Source organism: Pristiophorus japonicus, chromosome 23, assembly GCF_044704955.1.
Source record: "Pristiophorus japonicus isolate sPriJap1 chromosome 23, sPriJap1.hap1, whole genome shotgun sequence".
NCBI classification, from domain to species: domain Eukaryota; kingdom Metazoa; phylum Chordata; class Chondrichthyes; family Pristiophoridae; genus Pristiophorus; species Pristiophorus japonicus.
The window spans coordinates 28561307-28583061 of record NC_091999.1 but is presented as its reverse complement, the minus strand read 5'-3'; the positions used below and the strand labels follow the sequence as shown (position 1 = coordinate 28583061).

The following is a 21755-nucleotide window of genomic DNA, read 5'->3' as shown; positions in this document are numbered from 1 at the left end:
TCCTGAACCAGGTGGGTTGGGACACATCCTGACCCCAAACACTAAATTAATAGTGTTCCCTTAAAGAGTTAGTAGCACACCAGGACAATAAGTAATAAGTATAAAATACTTTAATACAAACTTAAAAGGTAATAACGACAGGTTATTTTAAAGTAAGAAATGTCGTATGTTGATTAGTAATGTTTGGTTTGCCAAGTACAAACGCTGAAAGTGATCATCATATGTGTGACTTAAATAAAATGACATTCCACCTCACAAAAAGAGCTCTACCTGTCCCATCCAGTAAAAGAACTAATGGACTAGAAGTAACTGAATCACGAAATGTATTATATAACAATGTGTGTTTTTAAATTGTTAATTGAAATCAGAAGTTTTAAACATGAGCTTGAATCTATCAACTAGATTATGTGAAGGGTGATATTCACAATTAATAGACAAAATGGGAAGAGAATTAGTAAAGGATGTGTTAGTAAGGAGTAAAAAACAGGAACCAAGGGATGAGGAAGATGGGGAACACAAGGAGAATCAGTTTAAATCGCAAGGAAAGTGAGAGCTGACAGGATAGCTCAGAATAGGAGCCACAGCAAGGTTAGCAGGAATAAACAGAATAGATATAGAAAATGAATGGGAACACGATGTGGCTTACTGGTGGTATTGTGTGTAGCCTCTGTGACATTTATGATGAATGTGGTACAGAAGGGACTGGACAAGAGAGAGTAATCAAATCCCTTTGTTTATTCATGAAGAACAACTGAGAACATGGTTTAGGGGAACCAAGTCATAGGCTTTGATGTGATGCAGCCAATAGGAATGGGGATTTTGGTCCTGAGGGATGGAGAAAGAAGTGAAGGTATTAGACCAATGGGATTGGCCTTGCCTTTGCCAAGGAAAAATGGAAATGAAACGGAACCTTGGACGGTGTATAGGGTAGAACCGTTTGCAAGCGTGGAAAACAGAGTTAGGTCCGATCCATAAACAGTATGAAGAATATCCAAGATATCTGATTAAGAAGGGAGGAACTTCGATAGCACCAGATATGCAGTGTTGTACTCTGAAAGGGACAACATGGGTTTGTAGATGTTCCAGCTTGTGGGTTCACCCTCGACAAAGAATCTGCAGAATGCCAGATTGAAATAAGTAAATGGGGCGAAGGCCAAACTAATTCCGTGTATAAAGGAAAAGGACAGTATTGTGTGACTACTACTGTCACGTATATGACTGTGGGTTCAACCCGCTCCCCCACACTAGAACATAACTTTTGCTTGATTCCACCGAGGAACACATGTATCAGTGCTAAACGTTGGTTCTGGTACATCATCATAATGCAACTTATCTACAGATGAGACTGCCTCTGGAGGATAAAGCCATTCGAGTCATTCCACATATAGGACACTATATTCTCCCTGTTTCTGGCTTTAAAGTTCATAATTCAGCGAATTAGGACATCCCAGAAACACACAGTGCAAATCATATAGAGGAAGAGAGAGACAGAACGGGCAATCCCGAGACTTGCGAATCAGGAATGGTGGAAAGTAGAATCTAGTTAGATTGTTCCAGCTGGGATTGGTGATAGCACGGAAAATAGCTTCAGGGATTCTGGTCATTGCATTATGCTGTAAGGAAGTCAATAAGGGAAATTGAAAATATAAGGAAAGGGAAGGACGCTGAGAGGAAACCAGGATTAGTAAAGTCAAAGAAGGATATAAAACTCTTTGTCAATAGGTAATGTAACCCATAAAAAAACCTGCGGGACTGGTTGACATGTGGACCCTGGTTAATTCAGCTTCTGAAAGAGATTTATGTTTAATTAATTCGATAGAGGGAAAAATGATGTTCGTATTATTAGGGAGAGAGAGAGACAGATTTCACTTAGCAACAGCTGGTGTTTTGCGACCAACCAGGCTTCGATATTCATAATAGAATGGATTAGAAATATTGTTAGGATAAGAAAAGTCCAGAAGTAGTGGTTTATGATCACCATAGCCAGGCCGCAATGCTTCTAAATGCGTTGCTGATGTAAACTTGTGTCTCTGGACTATGCAGTAGCCAGAGACTACCAAATTTGGCAAAGCCGGTTCCAGTTTGATAAGAAAACAGTCGATAAATGTAAGCCTTTTCCTTTGTTCATTAGCGTGGAGATACCCGTGCCTGGTTACACGTGCTCCATCTGTGACTATACTCCACTTCTAAATTGCTTTTCATGCTGAAGGTATAGAATAAATTGATTATAAATAGAAGACTGAATTCGTTACGACACAAGGGAACAAACAGAAGTTCGTTTTAAATCAACAGTTGGTTCTTTTATTTAAGTTTGTAACTTCAAAACTTCCTTAGGAATTGAAAATCCATCAAACCAGCAGAAATCATAAGTAAAGCTATCATTATTAACCTTGAATAAAACAAAGCTTAGTTAATTTCAATAGCTCCTATTTAATTCGGACCAATATTTTATTAACTAAACAGTACAGAACAGATAAAATAAAACAAAATAGCACATGCTTACAGAACACAGTAAATTACATCATTGTTACATTCAGGTGCTTTTCCAAATGACTAAAAATACTGAATATGAGTAGACAAACATTGATTTAATTTTATTTAAATGTGAAAAAACAAAGTGCTTTGGAAATTTCAAACCAAGTATCTGGCACATGGCAACCGTAACTTCAAGGCTGAAGCTTATCTTTTGTAAAACAAACTCGTCTGGCTTTCAGAGTTGCACAGCTTGCCCCAGTCAAAATATATCCATAGCGCCGTCTTTAACTTCAAAATGTAAATCACAAAGATCCCCTGCTACTAGTTCCACAATCTGAATTGAAATGAACATACTCAACATATCCACACTTCCTTAAAACTCCCAACATCCAAGACAACAAAGGGTTAAACGGCTTTTAGCTCCATGCAGAGAAAATTGGGTGAAGCTAAAACAAACGTAACAAACGCTTTTTTCAAAGACAGACTTTCAGACAAAAGAAATACTGTAAATTCTTAAACATTCATGGTCAGGAAAACTTCCACTCTAATACAATTCACACAAACTGAAATTCCAGCATCCTTTAAGGTTCCTTTCACTCAGTAATCTTGTGCTTTCTTTTTCTCGGCACAGAAACTGACAGCTTCTGTGTTGGTTTCAACTTTAAGTTTCCTTTTTTCGCCTTTTAAATTGTCATCTGAGCAACTTATTCCCTAATTCTGTTTTTTCTTTCCTTTGTTGAGTTCTCAGCTGGGTTAACTTGCACCTTAGATCTTTTTCCCTCTCTGTCTCACCTGTTCCTTATGCTTCTCCTCTCTCACCTGTTAATTTCTCAAGTCTGTGCGCAGAGGTGGGTTGCATAAGCCAATATATGCTTCCCTTTGTCAAATTGGGACTTGCCCTCGTCAATTTGACTCTGGACCTAATCGACCGCTTTCGGTACGAGTCACCTTGTGGACTCGCGAGGAATGATGGCAAGTGAGTGGTAGGGTGCAGCTTCCCATGTTCATTGCCCCTGGCACGCTCTGTCAGTTTAGCCATGCTCAACAAACCCATCGCTCAACTACTGGTAGGAGATTAGTCGTCCATCTCCCAGAAATTCTCCATCCTGGATTGATAGCCTGGCCAAGTAAAACTAATTGGCCACAGATCTCCGGATCCCAGTTCCACTGAACAAAATGTTGATTAATTACTATCCGTCAAGTCAATTTGTTGACTTTTTGGGTCTGTGCCAATTAGCCCTTTCACGCCTAAGTTCAGAAAGCTTTGACTTAATTCGTATTGGTGACTGTAATTATATTTTATTCAGTGAAATTGAAACACTGCTATTCACCAAACCCCCCATCCCAGCTCCTCTTGCACCTATGCTCTCCAACCATCTTCATCACAACTCCTTTCACCCTTATTCTCCACCCTCACTTACCCCTCCTCTTAAACCCCTCTCATCTTCCATTCATTTCAATTGAAAGGAAACCAAGAGATTGGACCAGTCAGGATTTGAAAGATATTTACAACAGATTCTTAGACTTATGGTCTTTCTATATTCTGTCCACACGATCAGTTAGATAACAGACATTCTCCTGTGAATACTGAGCTGGACTATTGGGCTGTGATGTGTTTACTTTTTCATCTTGGTGACTCTAAAGCTTTGCCTGTTAATTGATGTAATCGGTTTCCTTGTTCGTCTTTTGTTAAATACATTTCCTGAGTGGATTCAAATTTAAATTAAAACCAGGTTTGCAGGCATGATGCTCTATTCACACATCGAAGGTGAGAGAGATGCTATGGGGCACACGCTAAGTTCAGCAGCGGAAACCCTCTCCCCAGTGTGAACTCGCTGGTGTGTCAGCAGGTGGGATGACCAAGTGAATCCCCTCCCACACTGGGCACAGGTGAACGGCCTGTTCCTGATGTGCAGGCTGGATGGCTGAGCGAATCCCTTCCCCTTGTGTGACTGCGCCGATGAATATCCAGGTTAGACGGGGAACTAAATCCCCTCCCACATTTCCACGGTTTCTCCATGGTGTGTGTATCCTTGTGTCTCTCCAGGTTGGATGATCAGTTGAAGCCTGGTCCACACACACAACACGTGTACGGTTCTCTCCGCTGTGAATGGTGCGATGTTTTTTCAGCCTGTGTAACTGGTTAAAGCTCTTTCCACAGTCAGTGCACTGGAACACTCACTCGGGTGTGTGTGTCTCGGTGCTTCTCCAGTCACACTGATGTTTGAAAATTTTCCCACAATCAGAACAGACAAACAATTCTCCTTCTATATTGAAAGGCCGATGATATTCAGGAATCAAGTGACTCCGTCAGATCTTGGTGTGATGTTTGGTTTGAGTTTTCCGTCTCCAAATCCTTCAAATACCCTGTAAAAGGAGTTTACAGATCTCATCACCATAAGTACAGAAAACAAATTCAGAAAAATAAATTCTAGTTTCTATGGAACATATTTTCCTCTCTTGTTCGTCCAAAGCTGTAAATCGCTGCCTCCTCCCTGTACTGAAATCCAAACACATCGCACGTCTCAAGACATTTTATCCTCCATTACCAGTTTTCCACACCAACTCTGGCTGGGTTCACTTCTACACTCACTGGTTCCCCTCCCTCTCCTCCCCTGATGGTGCTGACTCTGGCTGGGTTCACTTCTACAATCACTGCCTCCCCTCCCTCTCCTCCCCTGATGGTGCTGACTCTGGCTGGGTTCACTTCTACACTCACTGCCTACCCTCCCCCTCCTCCCCTGATGGAGCTAACTCTGGCTGGGTTCACTTCCACACTCACTGCTTCCCCTCCCTCTCCTCCCCTGATGGTGCTGACTCTGGCTGGGTTCACTTCTACACTCACTGCTTCCCCTCCCTCTCCTCCCCTGATGGTGCTAACTCTGGCTGGGTTCACTTCCACACTCACTGCTTCCCCTCCCTCTCCTCCCCTGATGGTGCTGACTCTGGCTGGGTTCACTTCTACACTCACTGCTTCCCCTCCCTCTCCTCCCGTGATGGTGCTGATTCTGGCTGGGTTCACTTCTACACTCACTGGGACATTGAAGACCCAAACACTCTGTGTTCGTTTACAAAGATGGCCACACATGCGCTCTACGGCTTGACGAACAGCGATAGCGATGCACAAACCTGCGGCATTCCTTTACAAAGGCCGCCAACCTGGGCCTATTGCCGTGAACATGTCCTGGAGCTGCAAACGTGAGAGCACTAGCTTCTTATTCAGGGTTTACGACCAACACCAGTTACAAATGGATATGACCTGATAGCCATTACAGAGACTGGGTTGCAAGGTGACCAAGACTGGGAACTTAACATTTCAGGGTACTTGACAATCCGGAAGGACAGACATAAAAGAAAAGGAGGTGGGGTAGCTCTGAAGATAAAAGATGGAATCACTGCCATAGTGAGAAACGATATTGGCTCAAATGATCAGGATGTCGAAACAGTTTTAGTTACCAATGGATGGCCATCTTTTCTCTTACGCCCTTTCCTCCTCACAGGGATATATTTTTCTTGAGAGTTGTGAAATATCTCCTTAAATGTACACCAACCATCCTACACTTTAATCTATTTTCCCAGTCCACTTTAGCCAACTCAGCCCTCATCCCTTCCTAGTCTCCTTTATTTCAGCTTAGTACGCTGGTTAGAGATCCGCCAACTGAATTTGAAATTGAATCATGCTACTCATTCCAAGGGGATCCTTTACCAGGAGATTGTTTATTAATCCTGTCTCATTACACAGGACCAGATCTAAGATAGCCTGCCCCCTTGTTGGTTCCGTTGCATACTGTTCAAGGAACCCATCCATTATGCATTCTATGAACTCTTCCTCAAGGCTACCTGACCAATTTGATTTCTGCAATCAATATGGAGGTTAAAATCACCTATGATTATTGCTGTTCCCTTTTTACAAGCACCCACAATTTCCTGGTTTATACTTCTACCAACAAGTTGCTACTGTTAGGGGTCTTATAGACTACACCCACCAAGTGACTTTTTAAGAATTAGGAACAGAAGTAGGCCATCTAGCCCCTCGAACCTGCTCAACCACTCAACAAGATCATGGCTGATCTGGCCGTGGACTCAGCTCCGCTTACCCGCCTGCTCCCGATAACCCTTAATTCCCTTATTGGTTAAACATATATCTATCTGTGATTTGAATATATTCAATGAACTCGCCTCAACTGCTTCCCTGGGCAGAGAATTCCACAGATTCACAACACTGTGGGAGAAGAAATTCCTTCTCAACTCGGTTTTAAATTGGCTCCCCCATATTTTGAGGATGTGCCCCCTAGTTCTAGTCTCCCCGACCAGTGGAAACAACCTCTCTGCCTCTATCTTGTCTATCCATTTCATTATTTTAAATGTTTCTATAAGATCACCCCTCATCCTTCTGAACTCCAACGAGTAAAGACCCAGTCTACTCAATCTATCATCATAAGGTAAGCCCCTAATCTCCGGAATCAGCTCAGTGAATCGTCTCTGTATCCTCTCCAAAGCTAGTGTATCCTTCCTTAAGTAAGGTGACCAAAACTGCACGCAGTACTCCAGGTGCGGCCTCACCAATACCCGATACAGTTGCAGCAGGACCTCCATGCTTTTGTACTCCATCCCTCTCGCAATGAACGTCAATATTCCATTCGCCTTCCTGACTACCTGCTGCACCTGTAAACTAACTTGTTGGGATTCATGCACAAGAACCTCCAGGTCCCTCTGCACCGCAGCATGTTGTAATTTCTCCCCATTCAAATAATATTGCCTTTTACTGTTTTTTTCCAAGGTGGATGACCTCACATTTTCCGACATTGTATTCCATCTGCCAAACCTTAACCCATTCGCTTAACCTATCTAAATCTCTTTGCAGCCTCTCTGTGTCCTCTATACAACCCGCTTTCCCACTAATCTTTGTGTCATCTGCAAATTTTGTTGCACTACACTCTGTCCCCTTTGCCAGGTCATCTATGTATATTGTACACAGTTGTGGTCCCAGCACCGATCCCTGTGGCATACCACTAACCACCGATTTCCAACCCGAAAAGGACCCATTTATCCCGACTCTCTGCTTTCTATTAGCCAGCCAATTCTCGATCCATGCTAATACATTTCCTCTGACTTCGCATACCTTTATCATCTGCAGTAACATTTTGTGTGGCACCTTATCGAATGCCTTTTAGAAATCTAAATACATCACATCCATCGGTACACCTCTATCCACCATGCTCGATATATCCTCAAAGAATTCCAGTAAATTAGTTAAACATGATTTCCCCTTCTTGAATCCATGTTGCGTCTGCTTGATTGCACGATTCCTATCTAAATGTCCCGCTATTTCTTCCTTAATGATAGCTTCAAGCATTTTCCCCAAGACAGATGGTAAACTAACCAGCCTATAGTTACCTGGCTTTTGTCTGCCCCCTTTTTTAAACAGAGACGTTACATTAACTGCTTTCCAATCCGCTGGTACCTCCCCAGAGTCCAGAGAATTTTGGTAGATTATAACGAATGCATCTGCTATAACTTCCGCCATCTGTTTTAATACCCTGGGATGCATTTCATCAGGACCAGGGGACTTGTCTACCTTGAGTCCCATTAGCCTGTCCAGCGCTACCCTCCTTGTGATAGTGATTGTTTCAAGGTCCTCCCTTCCCACATTCCCGTGACCAGCAATTTTTGGCATGGTTTTTGTGTCTTCCACTGTGAAGACCGAAGCAAAATAATTGTTTACGGTCTCAGCCATTTCCACATTTACCATTATTATATCCCCGTTCTCATCTTCTAAGGGACCAACATTTACTTTAGTCACTCTTTTCCGTTTTATATATTGATAAAAGCTTTTACTATCTGTTTTTATGTTTTGCGCAAGTTTACTTTCGTAATCGATCTTTCCTTTCTTTATTGCTTTCTTAGTCATTCTTTGCTGTCGTTTACAATTTTCCCAATCTTCTAGTTTCCCACTAACCTTGGCCACCTTATACGCATTAGTTTTTAATTTGATACTCTCCTTTATTTCCTTGGTTATCCACGGCTGGTTATCCCTTCTCTTACCACCCTTCTATTTCACTGGAATATATTTTTGTTGAGCACCATGAAAGAGCTCCTTAAAAGTCCTCCACTGTTCCTCAATTGTGCCACCGTTTAGTCTGTGTTCTCAGTCTACTTTCGCCAACTCTGCCCACATCCCACTATAGTCCCCTTTGTTTAAGCATAGTCTACTCGTTTGAGACACTACTTCCTCACCCTCAATCTGAATTACAAATTGAACCATACTGTGATCACTCATTCCGAGAGGATCTTTTACTCGGAGATCGTTTATTAATCTTGTCTCATTGCACAGGACCAGATCTAAGATAGCTTGCTCCCTTGTTGATTCTGTAACATACTGTTCGAAGAAACAATCCCGTATGCATTCTATACATTCCTCCTCAAGGCTACCCCGTGCGAATTGATTTGACCAATCGATATGTAGGTTAAAATCCCCCATGATTGCTGCCGTTCCTTTTTCACATGCCTCCATTATTCCCTTGATTATTGTCTGCCCCACCGTGAAGTTATTATTTGGGGGCCTATAAATACGCCCACCAGTGACTTTTTCTCCTTACTATCTCTAATCTCCACCCACAATGATTCAACATTTTGTTAATTGGAGCCAATATTTTCTCTCACAACTGCCCTGATATCATCCTTTATTAACAGAGCTACCCATCTCCTTTCCCTTCTTGTCTATCTTTCCGAATTGTCAGATACCCTTGCATGTTTAATTCCCAGTCTTGGCCACCCTGCAATCACGTTCCTGTAATGGTCACCAAATAATATCCATTTGTAATGAATTGTGTTATCAGCTCATTTACTTTGTTTCGAATGCTGCGTGCGTTTTGGTAAAGTGTTTTAATACCAGTTTTTAAACCCTGATTTTTAGTTTTGACCCCTCCTGCAGCCCCTTTATATTCATACATATTGTCCCTTCCTATCACCTTGTAGTTTACACTTACCCAGTGCTACTCTTGACTTTTGCATCCTTTCTTCGGGTTCTGTTCATCTGAGCTCTCACCCACTCTAACTAGCTCCGCGCCCTCTCTTGGGTTCCCATCCCCCTGCCAAGCTAGTTTAAAGCCCTCCCAACTGCACTATCAAAACCACCCACGAGAACATTGGTCCCGTCTCTGTTGAGGTGTAAACTGTCCGACTTGAACAGATCTCACCTACCCCAGAAGCGGTCCCAATTGTTCACGAAACTAAAGCCCTCCCTCCTACACCAATGCCCCAGCCACGTATTTATCTGACTAGCCTTCCTATTTCTACCCTCACTAGTACGTGGCACTGGCAGTAATCCCGAGATTACCAACTTTGAGGTCCTGGCTTTCAATCTTACTCCTAGCTCCCTCAACTCAGCTTTCAGGACGTCACCCCTCTTTCTACCTATGTCGTTGGTACCAATGTGGACAACAACCACTGGCAGTTCCCCTTCCCTCCCCAGAATGCATTGCAGTCGCTCAGTGACATAATTGACCCTTGCACCAGGGAGGCAACACACAATCCTGATGTCACTTTTGCTGCCGTAGAAGCGCCTATCTGCTCCCTAACTATTGAATCTCCTATCACTATAGCCCTTCCTGTCTTCTTCCTCCCACCCCCTCTGTGCAGCTGAGCCACCCACGGTGCTGTGGAATTGGCCCTGGCTGCACTCCCCAGAGGCATCACCGCCCTCGCCAGTAGTCAGTATAGAATACCAGCTGGAGAGCAGGATAGCCTCAGGGGACTCCTGTACTACCTGCCTCGCCATACTCTTGTGTGCGACGGTCACCCATTCCCTATCCTCCTGTACCCTTTTAATCTGTGGGGTTTCCCTTCATTATTCCTTATCTCCAGCCAAACTGTTTCATCACAGAGCCGATTTAATTAACTGATTCTCCTTAGATAATAAAGATCACAAATATTTAATTACAGTTCCTAACCTATAGCAATGACAAAGATTTTTAAAAAATACTCACCAATCCACCAGCCAATCACTTACCTGCTTGGCTGTGACGTCACACTTCGATTTCGATTTTTTTTTACTTTATGTTTTTGCTGCAGCTGGCCTCCTCCTGACTGCCGCTCTTGGTACTCCCGCGTCCGCTCAGGTCTCGCGATGCTGGCCTCCTCCTGACTGCCGCTCTTTGTACTCCCGCGTCCGCTCAGGTCTAGCGATGCTGGCCTCCTCCTGACTGCCGCTCTTTGTACTCCCGCGTCCGCTCAGGTCTGACGATGCTGCCCTCCTACTGACTGCTGCCATTTGTACTCCCGCGTCCGCTCAGGTCTTGCGATGCTGGCCTGCTCCCGACTGTTCAGCAGAAACACGGAGTTTGTCTGCTTTTATTCATGACAAGTCTATGTTAAAATGCTAAATTTAAAAAATCTTCATTAAAATGTGAGCCAGTGGGTTGTGAGCCCCAGAGCCTTGTGTCCACGGTTCAGGAGCCAAAGGTTGGCAGCAGAAATGTTACAACCACACCCTCAAAGCTTCCCTGATAAAGTGCAACATCATCACTGACACCTGGGAGTCCCTGGCCAAAGACTGCCCTGGATGGAGAAAGTGCATCCGGGAGGGCACTGAGCGCCTCGAGTTTCAATATCGAGAGCTTGAAGTGGTCAAGCGCAGGTAGCGGATGTAGTGCGCGGCAAACGTGTTCCGCCCACCAGTGACAGTCTGTGGTTCTTGTATTGGACTATGTAGCCACCAAATAACTCACTTCAGGAGTGGAAGCAAGTCTGCCTCGATTCCGAAGGACTGCCTATGATGATGATGATGATGATGTTCAAAAGGGCCCACAATAAAGGCACATTGCTTCCCCTGGCCCCAGGCCCTGAAGAAGGGACTGCACAAGGTCGTGCCCTGCAGCTCAGACAATCAGCGGCACAAATCCCGCCCCTCAGGCTCCCGGATTGGTTGGAGGACCCTCCGCCAGCTCGCTTCTCCAGCCCCGCCCCGCTCGCTCCGCATTGGTCGGGAGCTCCTATCAATCAGGCCCGGGTCACTTGTCCCTCGGGCGTGCTCTGCCAAACTGGTGGAAACTGTTCTCGGGGACCCGGATGGGCGGACTCTCGGATTTGGATCTCCCTTTATTCTATCCCTATCCCCCCGCGCAATTCTCTGAGCGGAGAAAACTCACTTTGCGTCACCGCTCACGACTCTTAACGGACACAAACGCCTTTCCCCGGAAGGTGCCGTGCCGACTCCACACCACAGGATCCGAGTTTGCAGGCGCAGCTCTGAATGTGGGGGGAGGAGGCGGTTGGTGTCCTCTGATCATGCGCTGTTATTACCGATGTCAACCGAGACGGGGCACTGTGCCGGACGTGTTTCCCAGGGCGCATGCGCAGACTCTCGGCTGTCAATCACCCATCAGGCAGCTCAGCTGCTAGTGAGACCTGAGACACCATCGAATCCCAGACATTGACAGCACAGAAGGAGGCCATTCGGCCCATCGTGTCCCTGCCGGCCGGCACAGAGCTCTGCAGCCTTATCCCACTGTACAGCTCTTGGTCTGTAGCCCTGTAGGTTATGGCACAAAAAAGAAAGCCTTACATTTATATAGCGCCTTGCACGACCACTGGAGGTCTCAAAGCTCTTCACAGAGAATGAAGTACTTTTGGAGCGTAGTCACTGTTGTAATGTGGGAAACGCGGCAGCTAATTTGCGCCCAGCAAGCTCCCACAGACAGAAATGTGATAATGACCAGATAAACTGTTGTTGTTATTTTGAGTAAAGGATAAATATTGGTCACGACGCCGGGGATAGCTTCCTTGCTCTTCTTCGAAATAGTGCCATGGGATCTTTTACGTCCACCAAAGAGAGAGTTGACCAGGCTTCGGTTTAAAGCCTCATCTGAAAGATGGCTCCTCTGACAGTGCAGTGACACTGGCGTGTCAGCCTAGATATTTTGTGCTCAAGTCTCTGGAGTGGGACTTTAACCCACAACCTTCTGACACACTGAGCCACAGCTGACATCTCTGCTAAGGCAAATAGGTCCTTCCTATCCACTCTATCTAGGCCCATCAAGTGCATATCCAAGTACTTTTAAATGTTATGAGGGTTTCTGCCTCTACCACCCTTTCAGGCAGTGAGTTCCAGACTCCCACCATCCTCTCAGTGAAAAAACCTCTCAAATCCCATCTAAACCTTTCACCAATTACTTTAAATCTATGCACCCCCAGCTATTGACCCTCTGCTAAGGGAAATAGATCCTTCCTATCCACTCTATCTAGGCCCCTCATAATTTTATACACCTCAATGAGGTCTCCACTCAGCGTCCTCTTTTCCTAAAAAAACAACCCCAACTTATCCAATCTGTCCTCATAGCTAAAATTCTCAAGTTCAGGCCACATCCTCGTAAATCTTTGTACCCTGAGTGGTGCAATCATATCTTTCTTGCAATGTGGTGACCAGAACTGCACACAGTACTCTAGCTGTGGCCAAATTAGAACCCGGCCAGGGTCAGCACCTTCAGGGGAAGAGAGGGAAGGGAACCAGTGAGTGTAGAACTGAACCCAACCAGTGTCAGCACCTTCAGGGGAGGAGAGGGAGGGGACCCAATGAGTGTAGAACTGAACCCAGCCAGAGTCAGCACCTTCAGGGGAGGAGAGGCGGGGAACCAGTGAGTGTAGAACTGAATCCAGCCAGAGTCAGCACCTTCAGTGGAGGAGAGGGAGGGGAACCAGTGAGCGTAGAACTGAACCCAGCCAGAGTCAGCACCTTCAGCAAGAAGGAAAAAATGTTGGCGATGTTGTAATGGGTTTGGATTTCAGCATGGGGAGTAGGGATAGTGTGTGGGATAGGGATTTACAGCTGTGGGGAAACTAGAGAGGAATATGTGTACCACAGAAACCAAAATTGACTGTTCTGAGTTTCTATCCTGTCCTTACAGTGATGACTTTTGTAAACTCCTTTTTCAGGGGATGTTAAGGGGAGGATTTCCAGATGGGAAACTGGAACCAAACATCACCAAGATCTCACAGAGTCACTTGATCCACCGCAACATGAATATCATCGTCCTTTGACTGTGGAAGGAGAAATGTTTGTCTGTTCTGCCTGTGGGCAAATATTTCAAACATCAGTGTGACTGTAAAAGCAGCGAGACACACACAGCCGAGTGAGAGTGTTCCAGTGCACTGCCTTTGGAAAGAGCTTTAACCAATTACAAAGCCTGAAAAAACATCACACCATTCACAGTGCAGAGAATCTGTAAACGTGGTATGTGTGGGCGAGGCTTCAACTGAGCATCCATTCTGGAGAGACACAAGGATATCAGCACCATGGAGAAACTGTGGGTATGTGGAGACTGTGGGAAGGGATTCAGTTACGCGTATGAGCTGGAAATTCACAAGCGCAATCACATTGGGGAGAGGCTGTTCAGCTGTTCAGAGTATGGGAAAGAATGCACTAGGCCATCCCACCTGCTGAGAGACCAGCGAGTACATACCGGGGAGAGGCTGTTCACCTGGTCCATGTGTGGGAAGGGATTCAGTAATTCATCCAACCTGCTGGCACATCAACTTGTTCACACCGATAAGAAACCGTTTAAATGTTCTGACTGTGAGAAGAGCTTTAAAAGCAGAAATGATCTGAGGAAACAGCAACGCGCTCACACTGGGGAGAGGCCATTCACCTGCTCCGTCTGTGGGAAGCAATTCATTGCCCCATACAACCTGCTGACACATCAGCGAATTCACACTGGGGAGAGGCCGTTCACTTGATCAGAGCGTGGGAAGCGATTCACTCAGAAATCGAACCTGCTGACACACCAGCGGGTTCACACTGGGGAGAGGCCGTTCACCTGCTCCGTCTGTGGGAATGGATTCACTGCCCCATACAACCTGCTGAGACACCTGCGAGTTCACAAGTGACTTCAGGGTTGGATTCTGCTGTGAATCACATCAGGACTGAATCGTGTTCATTCTGACAGTCGGGCTGTGTTTCCCCTGTAACTGGGCTGGATTTAATGTCCTGGATATCTGACAAATAAATCAGCTTTGGTTCCAACACATAGTGTGTCGATTCCTTAACTTCTTCAATATAAGTGGCGACTAATTGTTGTCCTGTTACTAACTGTTCCTTTTTTGGAACTTTTCTCCTTCATTTAACAAAGACCTGTCCTTATGCAGCACCTCACATGACCTCAACGTGCTTTACAGCCAAAGAAGTGCAACAACAACAAAGTACATTTGAAGTGCATTCACTGTTGTAGTATAGGAAATGCAGCAGATGATTTGCACACAGCAAGCTGCCATGAACAGCAATGGCCAGATAATCTGTTTGAGTGATATTGGTTGAGAGCTGATAGGGCTTCGGTTGAACGACTCATCTGAAAGATGGCTACACTGACAGTGCAGCAATCCTGTGCGGTACCTGCCCTGGGTGTGTTTGATGGGACAGTGTAGACGGAGCTTTATTCTGTATCTAACCCGTTCTGTACTTGCCCGGGGAATGTTTGATGGGACAGTGTAGAGGGAGCTTTACACTGTATCTAACCAGTACTGTACCTGCCCTGGGAGTTTTGATGGGACCGTGTAGAGAGAGCTTTACTCTGTATCCAATCCGTGCTGTACCTGCCCTGGGAGTGTTTGTTAGGACAGTGTAGAGGGAGCTTTACTCTGTATCTAACCCCGTGTTTTACCTGCCCTGGAAGTGCTTTAGGCAGACACAAGGTGCTCAGAATGACCCATTCCCAAACACTGACATCCATTCACCTTGATGAGAACATCATTTAACCCACAGATAAGGAAAACCCATCAGTTCCTCCCCTGGACACAGATCCGGAGGGACAGTGAGTGTCCCAAACATTGTTGCACAGTGTTTTCGATAGCTCACCCCTGGGTCTGAGCCTTTTGGTGATGATTTGAATTTGATGCCCTCGAGTTACTGACTCACCGACTGGTGGAAATAGTTTTTCCTCATTTACCGATCAAACTTTGAACACCTCCCTAAGATCTCCAATGACCCTTTGTTCTATTGAAAATAGTCCCCGTTTCTCCAATCTCCCCTGATAACTAAAGCCTCTCTTCCCTGGTATCATCTCAATGAATCTCTCTGCACCCTCTCCATGGCCTCGATATCCTTCCTGGTGTAAGATCCCCAAAATCTGACACAATATTCGAACTGCAGCCTAACCAATGATTTGTGCAGTTTTACATGACCTCTGCCCTTTTGTACTCCACACCCCTATTTATAAACCCTAGGGCCCCATGTGCTTCTTTAACCACTTTATCAATATAAAATGGCTAAAATATATTGACGTCGACTTAAATGTGCATCTTGGGAAAGATAAGTTCAGTCTAAGTTAGAAACTCAAACAATCGATTCGCTGCAGACAGATCACCATGGCAACACTGATCCGACATACCATTCACTGAACCCACTGTTGCAATCTGTAATCAGATCGGGGAAAAAACAGGGTTTGTGTGTAAGTAATCACAATGTAAGCTTAAACCAGAGTGAGTAACACAATAGATTAGGTTATAACGCGAGATGCTTATACCTATAATTGTGAAACTATAAGAAATAACAACTAACAGCAGGCAGGGGAGTTTAGGATAATGAAAAAATTACTGAAGAAAAGTAACTGCTGAGTACCAGGGAAATCACGGATTAGAGAAGTTCCAGCTGTCTTTTCCTCATATCCTGCCCAAACACAGCAGAGAAGACAAAGAAGAGTCCGGTGCCAGAGGTGGATCAGTGCAGGGTATAAAAGTGAGGGGCGACTGATGTAAGAGGGCAGTGGGGACTGGAGACACCGGAGATCAAGCTCAGGGCACCCGAGGTTCCATCCAGCGGGCTGACCTGGTGTCAGTTACTGTGGACACGTGGGAATTGCATATTTACTCTGATGTGGTAGAGCACAGAGAATCTGCTCAAATTATATTTCTTAAAATATTAATGTTTCTAATAATAATCATTGAATATATTTAAGTTGTAGATAGACATATTTTTAAGCGTTTATGGAGTGAAGGGTTATGGGGAGCGGGCAGGGAAGTGGAGTTGAGGCCAGGATCAGATCAGCCATGATCTTATTGAATGATGGAGCAGGCTCGAGGAGCCAGATGGCCTACTCCTGCTCCTATTTCTTATGTTCTTGTGTTATAACACTCGTCTCTCGATCCTCAATAAGACAAGGAATTAGCTAGAATCTTACAACCCTAAATCTCTCTGCTCCTCTACTCCATTGAAAGTTTGACCATTTAATGTACATTTCCTCCCTTTTTCTTCCTCCCGAAATCTATCGCAGCACATTTCTCTGCATTAAATTTCATTTCACATCTACCTGCCCAATTACTAAACTGTGTATTGACAATGTAGGCACTAAAAGTCCTCTTCACAGTTGGCCATGGGCCCTTTTTGGCGTTCCCAGGAGATTTTGATCGTGTGCCCCATATACCCAAGCCCAGATCATTTCTCTATATTGAGCAGAGCAATGGTTCCAACACTGACCCTGGGGACACCACTGTTTACATCCCTCCAGTCTGAAGAACCTCCATTAACCGCCACTCTCTGCTTTCAGCCCTTGACCCAACTTCCTCTCCACGCTGCCCCACTCCCTTTAATACTGTGAGCCTTAATTTGATCAACAAGCCTCCTGTCCGGCACCTTATCGAACACCTTTTGACAATCCATCTACACAACATCCATTTTCTTTCTCACTGCACTGTGTGATTTTCTGCAACCCTGCTGCCTGTCCTGAATGAATCCATTTCACTAACAGATAATGCAATGTTTGCTCCACCCCACAATGTTCCATCTGTTTAAAGCCAAAATACAAAGGTTCCGTTTCATCTTGGAGTTTGAGAGACAACACTCCGCATTATCCGCCACCCCACAACCACCCGCCAGTTTCAGACACAGACTCTGGGCCCACCAGGAAGTGCTGGGAAATACTCAGCGAGTCAGGAAGTGTCTGTAACTGGAGCAGAAATGGGGAGTGGTCAGGGAGTGTCTGTAAATGGAGGAGAAATGGGGAGTGGTTAGGGAGCATCTGTAAATGGAGGAGAAATAGGGACTAGTCAGAGAGCGTCTGTAAATGGAGAAATGGGGACTGGTCAGGGAGTGTCTGTAAAAGGGGGAGAAATGGGGACCGGTCAGGGATTGTCTGTAAATGGAGAAATGGAGACTGGTCAGCGAGCGTCTGTAAGTGGAGGAGGAATGGGGACTGGTCAGGGAGCGTCTGAAAATGGAGGAGAAATGGGGACCATTCAGGGAGCGTCTGAAAATGGGGGAGAAATGGGGACTGGTCAGGAAGCGTCTGTAAATGGAGAAATGGGGACTGGTCAGGGAGCGTCTGTAAATGGAGGAGAAATGGGGAGTGGTGAGGGAGTGTCTGTAAATGGAGGAGAAATGGGGAGTGGTGAGGGAGTGTCTGTAAATGGAGGAGAAATGGGGAGTGGTGAGGGAGTGTCTGTAAATGGAGGAGAAATGGGGAGTGGTGAGGGAGTGTCTGTAAATGGAGGAGAAATGGGGACTGGTCAGAGAGTGTCTGTAAATGGGGACTGGTCAGAGAGTGTCTGCAAATGGAGGAGAAATGGGGAGTGGTCAGGGAGCGTTGTAAATGGAGAGAAATGGTGACTGGTCAAGGAGCGTCGGTAAATGGAGAAATGGGGACTGGTCAGGGAGTGTCGGTAAATGGAGGAGAAATGGGGACTGGTCAGGGAGCGTCTGTAAATGGAGGAGAAAGGGGGACTGGTCAGGGAGCGTCTGTAAATGGAGAATGGGGACTGGTCAGGGAGTGTCGGTAAATGGAGGAGAAATCGGGAATGGTCAGGGAGCGTCTGTAAATGGAGAGAAATGGTGACTGGTCAAGGAGCGTTGGTAAATGGAGAAATGGGGACTGGTCAGTGAGTGACTGTAAATGGAGGAGAAATGGGGAGTGATCAGGGAGCGTCTGTAAATGGAGGAGAAATGGGGACTGGTCAGGGAGCGTCTGTAAATGGAGAATGGGGGCTGGTCAGGGAGTGTCTGTAAATGGAGAATGGGGACTGGTCAGGGAGCGTCTGTAAATGGAGGAGAAATGAGGATTGGTCAGGGAGTTTCGTTAAATGGAGGAGAAATGGGGACTGGTCAGGGAGCATCTGTAAATGGAGGAGAAATGGGGACTGGTCAGGGAGCGTCTGTAAATGGAGAATGGGGACTGGTCAGGGAGCGTCTGTAAATGGAGGAGAAATGAGGATTGGTCAGGGAGTTTCGGTAAATGGAGGAGAAATGGGGACTGGTCAGGGAGCATCTGTAAATGGAGGAGAAATGGGGATTGGTCAGGGAGCGTCTGTAAATGGAGGAGAAATGGGGACTGGTCAGGGAGCATCTGTAAATTAAGTAGAAATTACTATTTTTAGTGAACAAATGTATCAATGAATCAATGGGATACTTCCCGTGTCCCAGCTCCTGTAAGTACTGGCTGTAAAGGAACGGTATTCTCAGGAGGCTCCACGCCGCTGGCTGCTTATCAGTCAGTGATCTCCGATCACGTTAATATGCGTTTAATAAAGTGCCAGGAGCACTTCACATACAATGGCGAACCAGTAAGTGTCGAACTGAACCTAGCCAGAATCAATACTTAAGGGGAGGGGAACCAGTTAGTGTAGATCTGAACCCAGCCAGAATCAGTACTTCAGGGGAGGGGTACCAGTGAATGTAGAACTGAACCCAGCCAGAGTCAGTACCTTCAGGGGAGGGGAACCACTGAGTGTAGAACTGAAACCAGCCAGAGTCAGTACCTTCACGGGAGGGGAACCACTGAGTGTAGAACTGAAACCAGCCAGAGTCAATACCTTCACGGGAGGGGAACCAGTGAGTGCAGAAGTGAACCCAGCCAGAGTCAGCACTTCAGGGGAGGGGAACCAGTGAGTGTAGAACTGAACCCAGCCACAGTGAGTACCTTCAGGGCGGAGGGGGAGAGCCCGAGTTGGGAGAGAGGGGGTGCGGGAGAGCCCGGGGTTGAGGAGGGGGAGAGAGGTCGTTGGGAGAGAGGGGGAGGGGGAGAGCCCAAGTTGGGGCAGCCCGAGTTGGGGGAGAGGGGGAGGGAGAAAGACCGAGTTGGGGGAGGGGAGAGGAGTAGAGAGGGAGAGCCCGCGGAGAGGGAGAGGCCGAGTTGGGGGAGGGGGGATGGGGAGAGCCCGAGTTGAGGGTGAGGGGGAGAGCCCGAGTTGAGGGGGAGGGGGAGGGGGAGAGACGGAGTTGGGGAGAGAGTGAGGGGGAGAGCCCGAGTTGGGGGAGAGAGGGAGGGGGAGAGCCCGAGTTGGGGGAGAGAGGGAGGGGGAGAGCACGAGTTGGGGAGAGAGGGAGGGGGAGAGCACGAGTTGGGGGAGAGGGATGGGGAGTGGGAGAGCCCGAGTTGGGGGTGAGCGGGAGGCTGAGATTCTGAGTTGTGAGAAAGGGGGAGGGGGAAAGCCCGAGTTGTGGGAAAGGGAGAGGGAGGGGGAGTGCCCGAGTTGGGGGAGAGGGAGAGGGAGGGGGAGTGCCCGAGTTGGGGGAGAGAGGGAGGCTGAGATTCTGTGTTGTGAGAGAGGGGGAGGGGGAGTGCCAGAGTTGGGGGAGAGTGGGAGGCTGAGATTCTGAGTTGTGAGAGAGGGGGAGGGGGAGTGTCCGAGTTGGGGGAGAGGGGGAGGCTGAGATTCTGAGTTGTGAGAGAGTGGGAGGGGGAGAGCCCGAGTTGGGGGAGAGGGAGAGGGAGGGGGAGTGCCCGAGTTTGAGGGGAGGGGAGAGCTCGAGTTATTTCGGGGGAGTGGTGGAGGGGCGAGCCCGAGTTTTTTTTGGGGGGGAGGGGAGGAGCCTGAGTTGTGGGGAGGAGAAGAGCCCGAGTTGGGGGGGAGGGGAGTAGCCTGAGTTGGGGGGAGTGGCGTAGCCTGAGTTGTGGGGGTGAGAAGCCCCAGTTGGAGGGGAGGAGAGTAGCCTGCGTTGGGGGGGGGGGGGGTAGTGAGGAGTCCGAGTCGGGGGGGAGGGGAGGATCCAGGATCCCGAGTGGGGAGGAGAGTGGAGGGTAGAGGAGCCAGAGTCGGGGGGTAAGAGAGGATGGAGGAGCCCGAGTCGGGGGGGAGGGGAAGATGGAGGAGCCCGAGTCGGTGGGAGGGGAGGATCCAGGATCCCGAGTGGGGAGGAGAGTGGAGGGTGGAGGAGCCCGAGTCGAGGGGTAAGAGAGGATGGAGGAGCCCGAGTCGGGGGGGGGAGGGGAGGATGGAGGAGCCCGAGTCGGTGGGAGGGGAGGGTGGAGGAGCCCGATTCGGGGGGGAAGGGAGTGTGGAGGAGACGGAGTCGGGGGCAGGGGAGGATGGAGGAGCCCGCGTCGGGAGGGGAGGGAGCCCGAGTCGGGGTGTGGTGGGTGTGAGGGGAGGGAGCCCGAGTTGGGGGGGGGAGGGGAGGGTGTCCGAGTTGGGGGGGAGGGGAAGGAGATAGAGTTGTGGGGGAGGGGAAGTCTTCGAAGGGCCTCACCTGCATCAACACGCACAGTGTACTATTCATCTACAGCAGATGCCTTTTTGGAATTCGTTCGGCTGCAGCGATATTGCAGAGAAACATGGAGAGTCTACTCAAGCCGGTATCATGCACGGTTGTTTTTCAGGACGGCATATTGGTCATGGGTTGGGACACTGTCGAGCACCTGCAAAACCTGGAGGAGGTCCTCCAGCGACTGCATCGCGTAGGGGTGCGGCTGAAGAGGTCGAAATGCGTCTTCATGGAATCAGAAGTGGAGTTCTTTGGGAGAAAGATCGCGGCGGAGGCATTCAGCCCACAGACGCCAAGACAGAGGCTATCAGCAACTCACCCAGGCCACAGAATGTCATGGAGCTGCGGTCGTTCTGGGGACTCCTCAACTATTTTGGTAACTTCCTACCAGGGTTAAGCACCCTCTTAGAGCCCCTACATGTGTTATTGCGTAAAGGTGTGAACTGGGTATGGGGTAAAAAAACAAATAATTGCTTTTGAGATAGCCAGAAACATTTTATGCTCCAACAAGCTGCTTGTATTGTATAAGCTGTGTAAAAAGACTTGCGCTAGCATGTGTTTTGGATCGATAATAATAGATCCAGGTTCGGTATCTGGATGAATGTTAAATAAGAGACAAGACAAATGAAGTAAAGATAAAACACCGTTTACTGAGAGAAAGGAAACATCATACAGTTTACAAAGAAAAGAGAAGTATGATACAATGCAACAAAGCTCACAGCCTTCAGCCCATCGGGAACTTCACAACGATGGCTGGTCTGGAGCCTTAGGGGTCCCGGCACTGCTCGCGAATCATGGTCCAAGGTGAAATTCAAAG

At 47.2% G+C, this 21755-nt stretch overlaps 1 pseudogene; it reads left to right on the top strand.

Annotated features, from left to right (window-relative positions):
- Window positions 1–14265, top strand: part of LOC139235459 (zinc finger protein 271-like) — a 59314-nt pseudogene extending 45049 nt beyond the window's left edge.
- Window positions 14266–21755: the final 7490 nt, after the last annotated feature.